General features: G+C 43.2%; 1 protein-coding gene and 1 pseudogene across 1 annotated transcript in view; both read right to left on the bottom strand.

Moving 5' to 3' along the window:
* LOC105979207 overlaps nt 1-8574 on the bottom strand; it is an 11113-nt pseudogene extending 2539 nt beyond the window's left edge.
* Nucleotides 1-15951, bottom strand: part of PRTG (protogenin) — a 168494-nt gene that overhangs the window by 30357 nt on the left and 122186 nt on the right. The gene's annotated exons all lie outside the window — the stretch shown is intronic.

Genomic DNA, 15951 nt, shown 5'->3' on the forward strand with positions numbered 1-15951 from the left:
AATAAAATGATTTTTAAAAAGTAAGAATGACTGCTGCAAAGGAGATTTGTTGAAACTAAGGAAACTCCAAGAGGGAATGATTACTACTAATATAAAAGTAGGATGGGTGGGGCGGGCTTCACGGACGAGGTGGCATTTGAACAGAATCTGGCCCTATGGGAGGCATGGGGAAGAGAAGGACAAGAGAACAAAGGTTCTTAGGAAGGAGCACATGGACTGAGGACCAGTTGCAAGAGCACGCTCAGATCTGTAGCAGTGAAGGGTACACGAGGGAGGGCCACATAGAAAGCTAGATGGGGACCAGCCCAGGTCTCTCTGAGCACTTGGAGAGCCAGGCTAGTGGGCATTGTGGCTTTTATAGCAGACAGCTGACTGAGAATGCTGGGCGAAGAGATTAGTGAGAAAAAGTAGCACAGCCCCAAATCTTCAGGCTGGGGTGACCATCAAATACAGAAGAGGGTATGCTTGCAGCACCAATGGCAGGCTTCTGACATGCTGAGTGAAAGATGTCAGGGAGCTGGTGAGAAGGGGAGCCCAGAGGACCACAGTGAGCACTCATCTATGCAGATCCTGGGTTACCAGGATAAACCAAGGGTAAACAAGGCACTAGGCACTAGAAATCTGGAACTGGTCATTAGTGGTAGTGATGGTGGTGGTGGGGTGGTGGTAGGGGGTTGTTTAAAGAGTTATGAAGAGGGTCAGGAAGGTCAAAAGCAAGACGACGGGTTAGCAATGTCCAGTCCTACAGAGAAGTCCCAGAGAGGAGGAATGAGATGGGGTCCAGCAGGATGGGGGTGGGAACAGGTTGCAAGGAGTTCAGTAGCAAAGATGAGGTGGGGCAATGGAGGCAGAGCTAACAAGGGGGAATGAAGATGTACGATGTTTGTTTTCTATGTTCCAAAATACTAAGAGTGAGTACCTCTTTATTCTAGAGGGTAGAATTTTGAGTTATTTCCTCTATTTGTGTGATCTACAATAATAACAAAATTGTTGAGTATAAAATGTATTACTATGTTTTATATGCCACTTCAGCTCACATAGGCTTCATATGCATTATTTTTGAAAGTTCTCACAATAGCCCTGTGAATTATTTTATTGACTTATACATAATTACTTAGATTTTTAAGTAACCTTTTAAAAGATAAAAATCTCTAAAAATAGATTTCAAATTTCCGGTTCCTTAAGTAGGTATGCTAGACATCTATGAACTCTTTGTTCCCATTGAATGTCCTTCAATGATTTTATCCCCCAATATACATCTAGTGGATTTTTTTTTCCTGAAGTTATTTTTGTTGTCGTTTAGCTCCAATTTTGTGCTTCTGAGGTCTGTTTCATGAAGTCAGGATTCCTATAATCACTAATGTTAAAGATATCAGATTGCACTAGGAGGGAGAACATGTGAATCACCGAGTTAATAAATTCTGAAGCATGGGCTAAGGGCGTCTACTACTGAGTGGCTTTGTGACTTCAGCCTCTTCTTCTGGCCTATTGCTGATATTAGGTTACCTCTGAGTTGCAGGCCCTGAGAAAGTGGGCGATGTTAATGTCCACATACAGCAACCAAATTAACAGCCAAACAAAAGCAAGACAATCAAACGTAAATATTAACGGGTACATGTGTCTTACTGACAGGCAGAAACATCTAAGAACCTCTATCGTTTGGGATTTTGGTCACTGATCCTTCCTTCCGCTTGGGGATGAGTAAGAGGTGAAAAACCTTGTAGGGAGCCCCACCCATCGCTCGCCTCAAACACCGTGCAGACCAGAGTCTTCAGCCGGGTGGGAAACTCGGAAAGCAAAGGCCATGGGCTCTCTGTTTTAAGAACAGCACATCTCTAAGTTTAGTTTTCTGGAAGATGCATAACAGAATACAATTAAGTGTATTTCTCTTTGGACCAAAGCGCTCACTGGCACTGAGCCCAGGCCCCCTCGTGGTGACCCTGCAGTAAGAGACCAGCTTGCAGTCAGGCTCCAACCTCAACATCCCACCGCCCTTGAGCCAAATTCCGACCCATAGCGACTCCACAGCGCAGCCAGACTATTCCACGGGGTTTCCCAGGCTGTTAAAAGTCTTTAAACAAAAGCAGATTACCGCCTTTCTCCCGTAGGGCAGCTGCTGAGTTTGGCACTCTGACAGCTTTCACCACTATGTCACCAGGGTTCCTCTCGGAGTGGGTGCAAATCCTTGAACAGAACCGGACTGGAGCCACCCAGTCAGAGCTGGGTAAAACTCGGAGGCCAAGGTGGGCCAGGATCACCAGGTCACTGTTTCCCTGCTCCTAGACACCACGTCGAAAATGTAAATCTGCTGGCGACGCAGACAAGACTTTTATTTCCCATCCTCCTATGCGAGATTTTCAAGAAGTGGGGGAAAGAAAATAACCCTCCACCCTGGTGGTGCTATGGGCTAAGCGCTAGACTTCTAACCGGAAGGTTGGCAGTTCAAGCCCCACCAGGTGCTCTGCAGGAAACAGGGCACGCTGCCTGCTCCTGTGACGATCTCGTGAGAGGGACCCCATCCAGACAGGGTCTCTAGGCGTCAGAAGTGACTCCGTGGCAGTGGGTTTTGGTTTCTATTTTTAATGACCAAAGTTTAAAAAAAAAATCAAATCAAGGTTACTTTCCGACTATACCCTGCTACACGTTCCCTTACAGCCGTGGCACATGCAGGGGTGACCTCGATGCTTTAAAGATATATGAACTACTATTTTTTAAAACCCACTGTGCGCTGTTTTGTTTGTTTAAAATACTGCGATCGAAAGGCTTTCCTATGTAAGCAACACAGTATGGGTCGTGAGAGCCCTGCAAAGCGTCATGAAGTCTAAGGAGCCCGAATCGCGACACCAAGCCGGGCAGCCCCCTGAAAACAGGCGGACGGAGGGGCAGCCAGCCGGCGCGGGAGCAGGAAACCCTCGGGATAAGTTTCATGGAGGAAACGTCTGGTCAAACGTCCAGTTCTGATTTAATCTTTTGTGCTGCAAGGTTTGGTGGGAGCCTCTTCAGTCCCATTGTTCCCTCTGGAGGTCCGAGTGGAGAGCGCGCTGGCCTGGCTAGCCAGGGTGGCTGCACTGTCCCCACGCCTGTCCCTGCCACACAATACCCCCCCGTATAATTATTCAGAGAGGAGGCCGGCAGGCAGTGCGGGCTGCCGTGACTCCTGGGTCATGGCCTCTGACACAGAACCTGGGGCCAGCCCCAGTCTGGCCCCGCAGCAGAGGGACTGGAAAAATGCTAGGGGGGATGGGTGGGAAAAGGACAGCAGAGTGAAACACCGGATGGTGTTTCCAGTCCGAGGGAGAACACGGAGCACACCGGGCACTTTGCACAGGCCTGGGGGTAGTTTTCTGCGCGGACCAGTAGGGCTCCTTCACTGCGCACGGTGATGAGGTTTGTTAGGCTGATGGAGCAGGTTTCTGCTGAGAGGGCCTGCTATGTCTGTGTCCTCCCACCACACTGGACGCAATACGAGTTGATTGTATCCTGGATGACTACAGGAACCCCTGACGTGCATGCTCTAGGACAACCGATTTCCAAGGTCTTGGCTCAAAGTGTGGACGTTTTACTTTAAGCCTAGCTGAAAGATTCAGGGAATCTTTTCTTTACTAACTGACTTGCAACGAGGGCAAGGACATCATCAAGGTTCTTTTAAAATTTAAATCATTTTATTGGGGGCTCGGACAACTCTTATCACCATCCATCCATCCATCCATTGTGTCAAGCACATTTGTACATCTGTTGCCATCATCATTCTCAAAACATTTGCTTTCTACTTGAGTCCCGGTGTTACAAATTTAAAGCAAGTTGCTGGAGCGGTGGCTTGGCCACCGTGTTATAAATCTGTTCTGTGGTACTATGGAAGAAGGGGTGCAAAGCAGACTGGTGGCAGATGGAGTGGGCAGCACCCCAACCCCCTCCTCACCTCTTCCTGGGTTTCCTGTCTGCAGCTCTCTGTGGAAGCTGATGACAAGAGTATTTGTCTAAACCTGAAATGACTCCGTCGTTTTGTTCTGCCCCCTCATCCCCAAGGGTCTGAGGAAAAACACCTCTCACTCCCAGTGAAAACATCCCCTCCTCGCAGGGCAGGATCATTTAAAAGAAAATGCTTTCATGGGACATTTGGGAAATCAGCCTTCTACCTGCATGTTCTGCTTTAAAAACTTTCTCGAGAGGACAGGGATGGCTCTCGAGAAGCCCAGAAAAGCACACGGCTGTCCCCATTACATGGGGCTTGACCGTGTTATAGTTTTCATCACGCCCTTTCGTTGCCATACATCGGATCAGGCTCTCAGGACTTGGTTTACACAAATTGTTTTCCATTTTTGACAAATGCATTCCTTCAGGCTGTCTGGCTCCGAAGTACCCAGGGTTGAAGATTTCAACTTGAACACCGCTGTGACTTCCATCCAAACGTGGAAACGCTCCTGAGAGTGATGCTGCGGCCGCTCGCCAAAAGGGTCGGATCTCTAATGTGAAGCCCTTCCCCTTGTGAGTGCCCTTGGCAGACAGGCGGCTCGTTGGCCCGATTGGGTAAGGCTCGAGGGCACTGCCCAGAAGCTCCCTTAGCACCCTGAAGTCACAGAATTATACTCAGAGGTGGAGATTTCTTTGGGGGCAAGGAGGAGAGAAAGAGCAATGACCCCCAAGAGCCCGCAGCAACAACTCTGCCCACGTGGGGCAGCGGGCAAGAGGGAGACCTTCACCAGGGCGGACTGGACCGGCAGCGGCACCCATGACCTCACACAGGAGAACAATTGTGAGGGTGGTGCAGGCCCTGGTGGTGTTCCCTTCTGTGGTCCACAGGGTTGCTTTCCGTCGGGACTGCCTCAATGGTACCTAACCACATAGCTAAACAGTGCTAACTGCTGGGTCGGCAGTTTGAACCCACCAGCCGCTCCAAAGGAGAAAGATGAGTCCTGCTCACACCAAGATTTACAGCCTCAGAAACCCACGGGGTGGGGGGCAGGGAGGAGCCCCCTCTGTCCCAAAGCCTCGCTCTGAGTTGGAATGGACTCAATGGGACTGTTTTGTTTTCGACGGGGCGGGGCGAGCGCATAGCTGAACATTAGTAATAATGGTGTGTCCACATGTGGGTTGTTGAATGAAAGTGAGTAAACGAGCAATTGCTGATTACAAGAGAACACAAAAGGGGCAGTTTGCTAGGACGATCAGGAGGCGATAAGGTGTACGAATAAAGTTCACTTAGGGCTGGTCCAGGAGAAATGGACTACGCTCCGGCGATGCTGCTGTTCCTGACCCTCACGGCGTGTAAAGCAGAAAGCCTGACTTCGGCTACTGTAGTTGGCTCAGCGTTTGTGTAAGTAGCTGCTCTGTCTGCCAACACACACATACACTGTCGGTCTCACATACATCACTGCCTGACAAACAATATTTTTATACACCGACTGAGAGAACCTATTCATGACAGCCCAACTTCCCCTGAAGCTATGAAATAAATTTCTTTCCAGGACTAACATTTCTCGGTCTCACTGTCAGGGGCTCGCCGTGCCATTTTGACCCTTTTGTGAGGCAACATGAAAATGCCATCTATCATTTCCTGAAGCACGGCCACTCGGTGGAGGTGCACAGTTTCATTGCAAAAACATGTGTGGCTTGAGGGCCAACCTTCCAGAGCCCCACCCTTGGCAGCGAGAGAAGCATGCTTAGAAGGTGGAAAAGGTGCAGGTGGGCTGCCGAGAAGCAATCTTTAATTTCTTCTCCGGAAGGAAATGCAAGCTGGTGAAACATCAGCTCCCTCAGTCATAGTGAGAACCCCGTAATGGCCTTCCGTAAACCCCCAAGCAAAGGAGAAACAATGTAAGTGTTGCTGAATGTATCACTCTGAAATGTGAACAGATAAGAGATAAATCTGAACAGAAACGAGTACCCTGAGGGTTCTTTAATATCTGTTGTATAGGTCATTAACGTGTTAAAAAAACAAAACAAAGTTGGTTCAGACTCACAGGGATCCTATTACAGCAGTGGTTCTCAACCTGTGGGTTGCAACCCTTTTGGGAATCAAAGACCCTTTCACAGGGGTTGCCCGATTCATAATAGTATCAAAATTACAGTGATGAAGTAGCAACGGAAATAATTGTATGGTCCGGCGGTCACCACAACATGAGGAACTGTATTACAGGCTTTCTGATGACTGTACATCTACTCGATGGCAGGAAGATGCCGGTGGGTTTTGAACTGCTGACTTTGAGCTTAGCAGCCCCATGCCTAATCCACAAAGCTACCAGGACTCTTAATTAATGTGTGAATCAGCTATAAACTTAAAAACAAGAACCTACTGCCGTCAAGTTCATTCAAATCCATGGTGGCTCTAGGGGACTGGTGGAACTGCCTACACGGTTTCTAAGGCGGGAATCTTCATGAGTGCAGATTGCCACATGCTCAGGCCAACCTTTGGGTTAGCATCTGAGTGCTTAACCCACTGCGCTACCGGACTCCCTTTGGCTATAAATTGTCTACTCAGATTCTATTTAAACTTTACATCTATCAGGTACTGAAAGGTAATAAAGCTCTTTTGAGTCTTGAAGGCATTCACTATATCTTCAAAGGCTTCTCAACATACAGAAATTAAAGGTGTCTACTGGTTTTTTTGTGTGAATGTGATTTAGTGGACTGCTTCTTGAAGAGGAATCGTATGGTTTTGACATGCTCTCTTAAGCTGCACAAGAGTCTAATTTTCTTTGTAGCCCATTCTCTATATATGAGATATATATATTTGTGTCTATCTATATCTAGCTATATGGATGCTTTTATCAATTGCTTGCCTGACATATAGAGTACATACAGCTAAACCACAAGGATTTTCTGTGAGAGTAACGGTCAGACCCTCACCGGGGCAGTTCCACTACTGTCTTAAAGGGCTGCGGTGCCTTGGCATCGATGCAATGGCAGTGAGTTTGGCTTTGGTTTTATATCACCCACATCTAAATTTATCAAACTGTGCCAGTGAGTCCTACTTGTTTTCTCCCCCACCCTACTCCCACCCGTGTTCTTCAGCATTGCCCAACATTGTCCGTTTTGAAGAATTTAGTATAATGCTTTGCAGAATGCCCTGCAATCTGGATTTAAGTACAGTATTTGGGGCCAGAAAACGACATAGATTAGGTCATGGCTCTACCACAGGTTAGTTTCATTTAGGAAAAAGAACTGTTTTAGTGAGTGTGAATTTGTTAGATGGTTTGGAAGAGGTGTACCTCTGTTGGATAAGCTTTCTTAACTCCACAACTTTTCTTAGTGGTCTCAGCCTTTCTGCTATCTACTCAGCTGTTTCTACCCATACGGATGCTTCCGGACAGTAAGAAAAAGGAGAAACCACCACCGTGTGTTTTTAGGCTTCTTGTATGAAAAAGCCAGAATGCTTTATGTAAGCAATGCAAATGTGGATTTCCTCTTCAACTCCCCACACTCACTGGAACATGCATTTGGAGCACATAGAGGTATGGCAATGGCGTACATCCTAAAAGAGGGCCACCCACATGCCATCTGAGTCAATATTCAAAGAGAATGACTGCCACCTACCAGAATACAGATGTGCACAGCAATGTGGGCCTTTCCAAAGAACATGAACTTGGAGTCTACAGAGACTTTACTATCGTTTCTATAGTTTTGTGGGTCAGAATGTAGGCCCATCACTAAAACAGTTCTTTTCCTTGGAGACAAAAGGTCATTTAAGGAAAAGGTGGGGGATGTAACTATTCAACAAAGAGAAACACACCATGGCCATCCAGAGGGAGAAATGTCAAACCTAAAAGAACGGTTTTGCTTCCCCCATCCTTATCTCTAGGTTATACCTGGTTACATAACCCTGGACACCACAGGCATTGACTCATTATCTTCAGTCACTGCCAGGTGTAACTTAAAATGGTTTCTAACACAGAGATTCATAGTCTCACGAATCCCAGCACACCGTGTTTATCTGGACGCACCATGTCTTGGGAATTTAACGATCAAAATCTTATGTTCATAACGAAAACATCCTAGTGTGCCATAGTTTGCATTTTGCTTTGGCTGCAAAGAGGCTCGCAACTAAATTTATGGGCCATTTCCAGCAATTGTCAAGAATCTACGGCACGCAGTAAAGAATTCTGATTTCATCCTGTTTTCTTACCTTGACTTACCTGAGCCCCAGTTTCTTCTCTAGGTATAGTCAATGCTTTTTTAACTACTATTTTTTTTCTCTTATATTATGGCCAAATGCATGTTTGTTATAGAAATTTTTATATAACATAAAGACAAGAAAAAGAAATACTCTTATTTTAAAGAATACTTTATATTCTTAAATCTTCTAAAATATTATCTCTGAGTACGAGAACCCAGAGATAAGCACTATGAACACTGGGGTGTGTACTTTTTATTCTCCTTGCAAACCATATACACACATTAGATAATTTCTTAATTGTGTAACTTGCTATGTCCACTTTATATGAACTATTTGTCATGAAATAGTCTTAGACAGTCTCCTTTTTTATTTTAACATATATTCAAATTGTACTGATCTACATGTTTAACAAACTTCTGTATACTAGAACCCTGGTACTTGACCGCATCAGTACTCGACATCGGACTTCGACGTGAAATGTCAAGAAAATTTTGCAAGAGTTCGAACAAACCATCTGAATTCAACCCAAATGCACGTGATTTTTGTAAACAAAAGCAGTTCGTGTTTCGGTTACTCAGTGTTAGTTGGCGTTGTTAGTACACGTTGTTTAAACCTTTTGTGGCTGTGTTCCAAGCATTTTGCTATAATTTTCTTCGTTTTTGTGGCTTTTTGTACTGTTTTTACACAAAAAACATGGGTCCTACGAATTTTTTAAAAAGAATCATCATAAGGAACTGGTTAACCTTGTTATCAATATTGGTGATCATAATTTAGTAAATCCTTTTAACAGTTAAGGAAACGCCAACAGCAGACCACATTAGACAGATTTTTTTTGTTTGTTTGTTTTAGAGAAAGCATCCAGGTCCTAGTGAAAAAAGCCAAAGAACGGAAAAAACTCCTGAGAAGCAGCTACCAGTTGATTTTATGGAAGGCTATTCCCCTTCCAAACAATGTCTCTCTCTCCACACCTCCTCTCCACATCCGTGTCCACAGATCCAGATCCTCATCGATCTCAAGGTATGGGCCATACTATATGTAGTTGTTAAAAACTTTTTAAATGCCGTGTTTCTTATTTAAATTATATTATTTAACTCTGAACTTATTTACTTTGACATTTCTGTGTAATGTTTTGTATAAAAAGGCAAGGTTACGGTAAAAACTTGGTGGCCGAGAACAGATTAATCGATCTGTTTTCAGTTATTTCTTATGGAAAAAATTGATCCAGAACTCGATTAGCATTAAGGTCCGGGGCTCTTAGTTTTTTCCAGTTTTTTATAGTTACACACTACTGGAAACATCTGTCATTAAATGCTTGCATATATTCAGTGATCTTTTCTTATACATTCACTACCATTGGAATTAGTGGGTAATTACATACATATTGTAAGCCTTTCCCTTTTTCAGTATTACATAATTATACTTAGAAAAATTCTATGTCAATGTACACTCACACCATTAGCGTGGATGATTTAACCCCACGTCCCGACCAGCATTAGGAATTCTCTCGTACTTTTATTTTGTTGAGTTTTGTGTTTGTGTCTTAAGCCACTTCAAATCTTTCTTGGAAGGAAACAAACTATGCAGATTTGAAGTAATGACTCCAGTTGGATACATTTACACGATCTATAAGAGAAAATGTACAGATGCGATAACCATGCGGGATGTGCCTTGCAGGACCTAACGTCTGTATCCCTTTCAGGAGTTACTGTCAGCATCCCAGCATGCTGACAAAGCAGAGATGCTGCCGTCTCCTTCCGCTGAAGCAACGAGTCTCTGGGACACCCAAAGGGCAGTGTCAACAGAAGTAGCTATATTGACCCATTTAAGAGGGGCTCCAACAGAGGAACGACTTGAGTGTGACGCAAGAATGGCAGTGCTTTCTTCTGCTGTGCACATCGTCTCCACGAGTCAGATGTGACTCATCAACCCCTAACGGTGGTAGTTTACCAACTACTGGCGTTGCATATCCCAGCAGGGCGATGACCTCTGGTGAACAGGTTCCAAAGGAGCTTTCAGACTAAAAGAAAGGCATGGGACTCTACATCCCAAAACGGGCCAATGAAAACCCGCTGGGCCACATAATGCCTGACACAGTTGTCTAAGGTATGTTTCTGACCTCAGAAAGCACACAGTGGCTACAACACTGTACTGGAGCATACACATTCTGCTCAGGAAAACCTGCCTTGACCCCACCTCTCCCTGGTCTCATAACATTTTATCCTTTCCATCACAGCAGTTAACTAGAGTTTATACAAGGGCTATATTACCTCTAGATTGTAAAGCTTCAGGACTGGGTGATCACTGATAAATACCCAATTTAGTCATTTAAACGTGGTCTCTAAAGTTTTTCTGTTGATGCTCTAATAATAAAACATTTTTCTAAAACAAGTATTCCCAACACAAGCATATATATCTATACACATACTTGTTAAAAAAACAGATTCACATATTTCTGTCCTACTCTAATATGTATTTTATGAAACAAAGATGCGAAAATGTTTTAATTGAACATAGAATTACCCTATGACCCAGCAATTCCACTCCTAGGTTTCTACCCAAGACTTGAAAGTTGGAGTTCAAGCAGATGCATAGACAACAGTGTTCACTGTAGCACTATTCACAATTGCCGAAAGGTAGCAACCCCTCAAGTGTTCAAGAGATGCACAAGTAAACAGAATGTGTTATACACAGACACTGGAATATTAAGCTAAAAAGACAAATGATAGAATGGATCTTGAAAACATTATGCGAGTGAAGTGAGTCAGACACAAAAGAAACAGTGTGTGATCCCACTTACCGTGGATACTCATGTATAAGCTGAGTTTTTTCAGCACATTTTTAATGCCGTTTTTGTGGTAAAATTAGGTGCCTTGGCTGATAGTCGCGTCAGCTTATACTGGAGTATATATGAGAAGCCTTGGCTAGGTCAATACAAAGAGACCAGAGTGGATGACTGATCACAAGGGGCTAAGGTGGGAAGATGGAAGTTATTACTGAAGGGATGCTGAGCGTCTGTTAGGGTAACGCAGAACTTCTGGACAAGGACAATGGGGATGGCAAGCACAACATGGTGAATGTAACGGATGTCACTGAACTGAACCCTTAAAAATGAGTAAAACGGTAAACTTTTCCTTATATGTATGTATAGTTACCATAACAAAGTTAAAATATCTTAAGGTTAAGATAATGAGTACTTTTCTTCTTTAACGGACTTCACCATGTGGCGTGTATAATTAGTACAAAACTTAAAATTTCACTTGCATTAACTAAGTTTTCTGTTTTTTTAGAACAAACTGAAAGCAAAAGAAAACAAAAGGCTTAAGTGTAATTACCGCTTTACAGCAAATGTTTCTTTTCCCCTATCCATTCTGAAGTTTCTTTCATGTGCTAATGATGGCATTTTAAAAACCTCCCCTTCTTTGACTTACTTAGATCTTTAAGGACCTCACACATTAAAGATTCTTTACATTCACCAGAAACTTGTAGAGTGGTCTGAGAGCTGACAGGCACGATGATTAATGGGCAGTATTGATTTAATTTCCTACTGGAGTTGCTCCTTCCAGGAAGATGCTATTTGCCACTCCCGTCTTTTACCACGCTAGCGGAGTCTTACAAATAGGGGACCACAGTGTTAACGGAAGCTTTTCTTCCCTTCCTTAAAGCCTCCTTTGAAAGGAGTGGCCAATCAAACAATCAAGAGCTGATTCACAACTGCGTGCATCTTCCTAAGCCTAGGGAAACACTGCTCCGACTTGTCACCAGTGTGATGGTGTTCCACGAACACAGAGTAAGGAAGTAAACGATGAAACAGTAAAATTAGCTCAAGAAATAAACTTCAAGCTATAAATGCAAAGTGCTGTAGAAAATGTTGGGATTTAAAGAGATTAATGAGTTAAAGATTCAGGATAAAGCCATTAGTTAAATACTCTTTTAAATAGAGATGTGGATCACAAGTCATGAAAATGTCTTCAAATATCTTCACGCTAAGCTTCATTTGGGATGGAGTTAAAATTTTGTTGTTGTAGAGACAAAAGACGGGGCTCGCTGTCTTTTGTTTTTCACATGCTTTATAGCCAAAAAACATCTTGATTTCTTCACATATAAAAAGATAAGTAATTACGGCTTCCCGCTTTGGCCATCTTTCAGTCACGTCTACCTTTAAAAACAACACAGAACAACGTTTCTGCTGTTTGGCTTTCTCTAAAATCAAAACAAAACCACAACCAGAAAGCTCACCAGGCATTTCTAGTGGGATTGAATCCGAGCTAGGAAGCAGGAGGGGCTATTTTCTAAGGGGCATGAACGGAGACAGAGAAAAGAGAAGGCTACGATGGTCAAGTTAGCCCTCAACCCTTAACTACCCCTTCTACCAGCCAAGCTCTGAGATGCCAGACCTCAAACTGGCAACGCAAGAGGTAGTTTCATTTGAGAGACAGGGAAAGAAATCACTCACACACACACACACACACACACACACACACACACACACACACACACAGTTGTTTGAAATAATAAAACTTCCCTTTCTCCATCTCCCTAGGAGTCTTTCTGTCTCTGGAGCCCTTTCCAAGCCAAGCCACAAGTCCTGCAAATCTTCACCCGGAGCCAAAGGTCAGAGGGGTTATCTGTGCTAGGAGGGGTTTAGGGGAAATGGTTTTCTTTTTCGTTTGCTTCTTTTTTCAAACAGGAAAACAAAACATATGCATATGAATCACAGCAAGCTAATTTCGGTGCTGAAAAAAAAGTCCTCTTCTACAGATAAAACTGCTTTCCCAAGGAAACGGCTGGCTAAATATCAACTTTTCGTCTTCCTGCAAAGAGAAACCAGATGCAACGGAGCCCCCTCCCCACCACCACTGTCTGCTGAAGGGCTTGCCACACAGCTGCTAAAGCAGTCAAACCACTGCAGAGCGACCAAAGTGATGGCCATTTAGGAGAATGCATCAATCTCCTTCTTGGGGGATGTGGCAGGGCAGGACAAAACACAACTTTGCCTTTTAGTCTTAAAGGGGGGTGGGGGTGGCGGAGGTGCCCTGCATCATTTTGCTCACACGGCACACTTCCCGGGCTAACATGGCTTTTCCCGACACATCTCACTCAGAGCATCTCTGGAAGGGACGGCTACTCTGGACCAAGAAGAGAAGAGGCAAGAAAAAGCTCAATTAGTGTTCTGGGGACTTGATTTACTGGAAGATCAAACACTGCCAGATTTAAAGAGGATGAACAAAATGTTTAAGAAAATACTTAAGTAAGAAGTAAACACGTGCTCTGTATAACATCCCATAATATGCCATTCATATAATTACTGTCCAGTACGACAGGCCACACAAAAATACGTGGCATTTCCCGCTGCAGGGGGCATTGTGTGCTCTTTGTAAGGCTCTAAATTTAAGCAGCAGAAACACAAATTATGACAGCACTATTTCATCTAAGTGTATTAAAAATAAGTTAAAAAAAGGATTTCAAATCTCAAAAAGTACAAAATTAATTTTCTTTTGCCTTGCAGGGTACAATCAACCAACTATATTTCTCCCATACATTTGCTTCTTTCTTATTTAACATTCCTCTATCTTTTGTAGACAATAAAGAGGAAACTGACAAAAGTTTGTACGTGCGCTAGATTAAGAAATAGAAATATGACCTGGTCTACAGGACCGAATTTTAGTCTGCAGAGGTCTACAAAGATGCTTAAAAAAAACTGTCTCCTGAAAGTTTAGCTCAGAGAATGAGAATGTTTAATGTTTCACTTACTAAGAGAAACGGCCGTGTGTTATGTTGGAGAGAAAAATCATGTAGAATGGCAGATGACTTTTCATGACGGGTGATGGAAAAATAATCAGGGATGTACAGTTCTCTGAGTCTCACCAGCTCTGGGAACATTTTGCCTTTAAATGAGGTGGTTAAAATTGGCAAATGAAAAACCTTTTCCTTTTCACTGTTTTAATGATGGTGAATGTATTAGCAAGCCTTTTTTTGAAGAAGAAGAAACTAAAACACTAAATTTTGAGCTAGCAATCATATATGGCATTTACATAGACACCGATATTAAAAATATTTTCACTTTCTTGCCAAATATCACCAAAGTCAGTTCAGTTAGCACCACCTAATATCAATCCTGGCTTGATAATAACTTACTTAAGCATAAAAAAGGATGACGTAAAGGTTATTTAAGAGTAGGGAAGATGAAATGTAATGTTCTTAAATGTTCCCTTCATTTCATGTACGTTGCACATCTTGTGAGCTATTTCTCTGGCCTATGGAGCAGGTGGTTTCCACAGCAATCCCTCTGACAAGTCTACTGCCTTCAACTAAATGAACTGACTGTGACTCGTTGAAAGGAAGTAATGAGAAAAAGCAATCAGAAACTATTCAGAGGGACTATTTCTGCAAATAGCAGAAACTGCGGTAAACAGAGCACCAGAATTGTAGACAGACAGAAAATGTGAGGTATAACCCAAAGATGTTGCCTGTGTAAATGAAAACAGTGATGTGAATGAAATTTTCCATGAATCCCAAAACATCTGTTAACAAACAGCTGTAACTTGATCTTATAAAAATAAATTTCTACTTGCGAAGCCAGAGCTAATTTGGACAGGATCCGTAATAACGTCTGTATTATTAATTGTGTATTTCTTAAAAAATAAACTACTGCCATCGAGTTGATTCCAACTCATAATGGCCCTGCCCAGGGTTCAAGGCCTCATTTTTCTCCGCTGGGGCAGTTGGTGGGTTTGAACCCCCTACTTTGTGGATAGCAGGCCAACATGTCACCCACAGGGACACCAGGGCTCCTTTACATGTAGCTTTAATACAGAAGAATCCTGGCAACCAAAATGATACCAGATCACTGGGAGTGACTTTACAGGCTAATCGTCAGTACATGTGAAACCACTCAAGATTAGGATGCCACCCTGGGAGCCTTGATGGCATAGTAGGTGACAACTTCGGCTGCTAGCGGCACGGTCGGCAGTTTGAAACCACCAGTTGCCGCTGCATGGGAGAAAGGGTGCCGTCGAAAAGTTGCAAAACCACCTCATTAGAAGGCTTTTGTCCTGGGCATTTCCAACGATTTTCTAAGTGTTATCCAAGACTTTTTGTATGAGAGGGGTGATGAAACATATGGCTTGGCTCAAAATGGAACTTCTATATTTCATAAATTGAGTGATCATAATACTTCTCTAAGCAAAATCACTATTATAGGAAGGTACACAGTGCATTCTCTCCAATAAAAGGAGCTTTTTCCTGAAGCCACAAAATCTTCTTCCCCAAAGAGGAGCTGACATCAAGGCTCAAATAGAAAGTAAATGTTTATGAAATAATGATGGCAACGTATGTACAAATACGCTCGAAACAATTGATGTATGGGTTGTGATAAGAGCTGTGAGGGCCCCCATTAAAGTGATCTTTAAACAATAAAACAAAACTTCTCCCTCTGTTCAAGGACAGGACAGACATCCTTCCAGCCACATCCGTTTGACTCGCCAGCGTTAGTTCTTTATTTTCCTCCTTGAGATATAAAACCACACAAGCAATTATTGTTCTATTATAATGAAAAAGATAACACCCCGAACCTGACCTCACCTCACCATGCTTCTAAAAAATAAAAAACCTCCAAGTCTTGGTGGTATGTAAGTGACCCACAAAGAGTTGTTTTCAATATTTGGATCTTTAGGACTGGTGCTAACCCTCATGCTCACTAATCATGCTTACTGTGAAATGCAGTAAAACAGCATGAGTGCTTTGGGAATTAAAAGCTAGAGATGATCTACTTGAATAGACACCAATGTCCTAAATTCTAAAGCAACAACTGTGTCATCTAGATCATTTCCCTTTCATCT

This window comes from Echinops telfairi, unplaced genomic scaffold, assembly GCF_000313985.2.
Source record: "Echinops telfairi isolate 266 unplaced genomic scaffold, ASM31398v2 ScPeMD7_8;HRSCAF=38, whole genome shotgun sequence".
Taxonomy (NCBI): domain Eukaryota; kingdom Metazoa; phylum Chordata; class Mammalia; order Afrosoricida; family Tenrecidae; genus Echinops; species Echinops telfairi.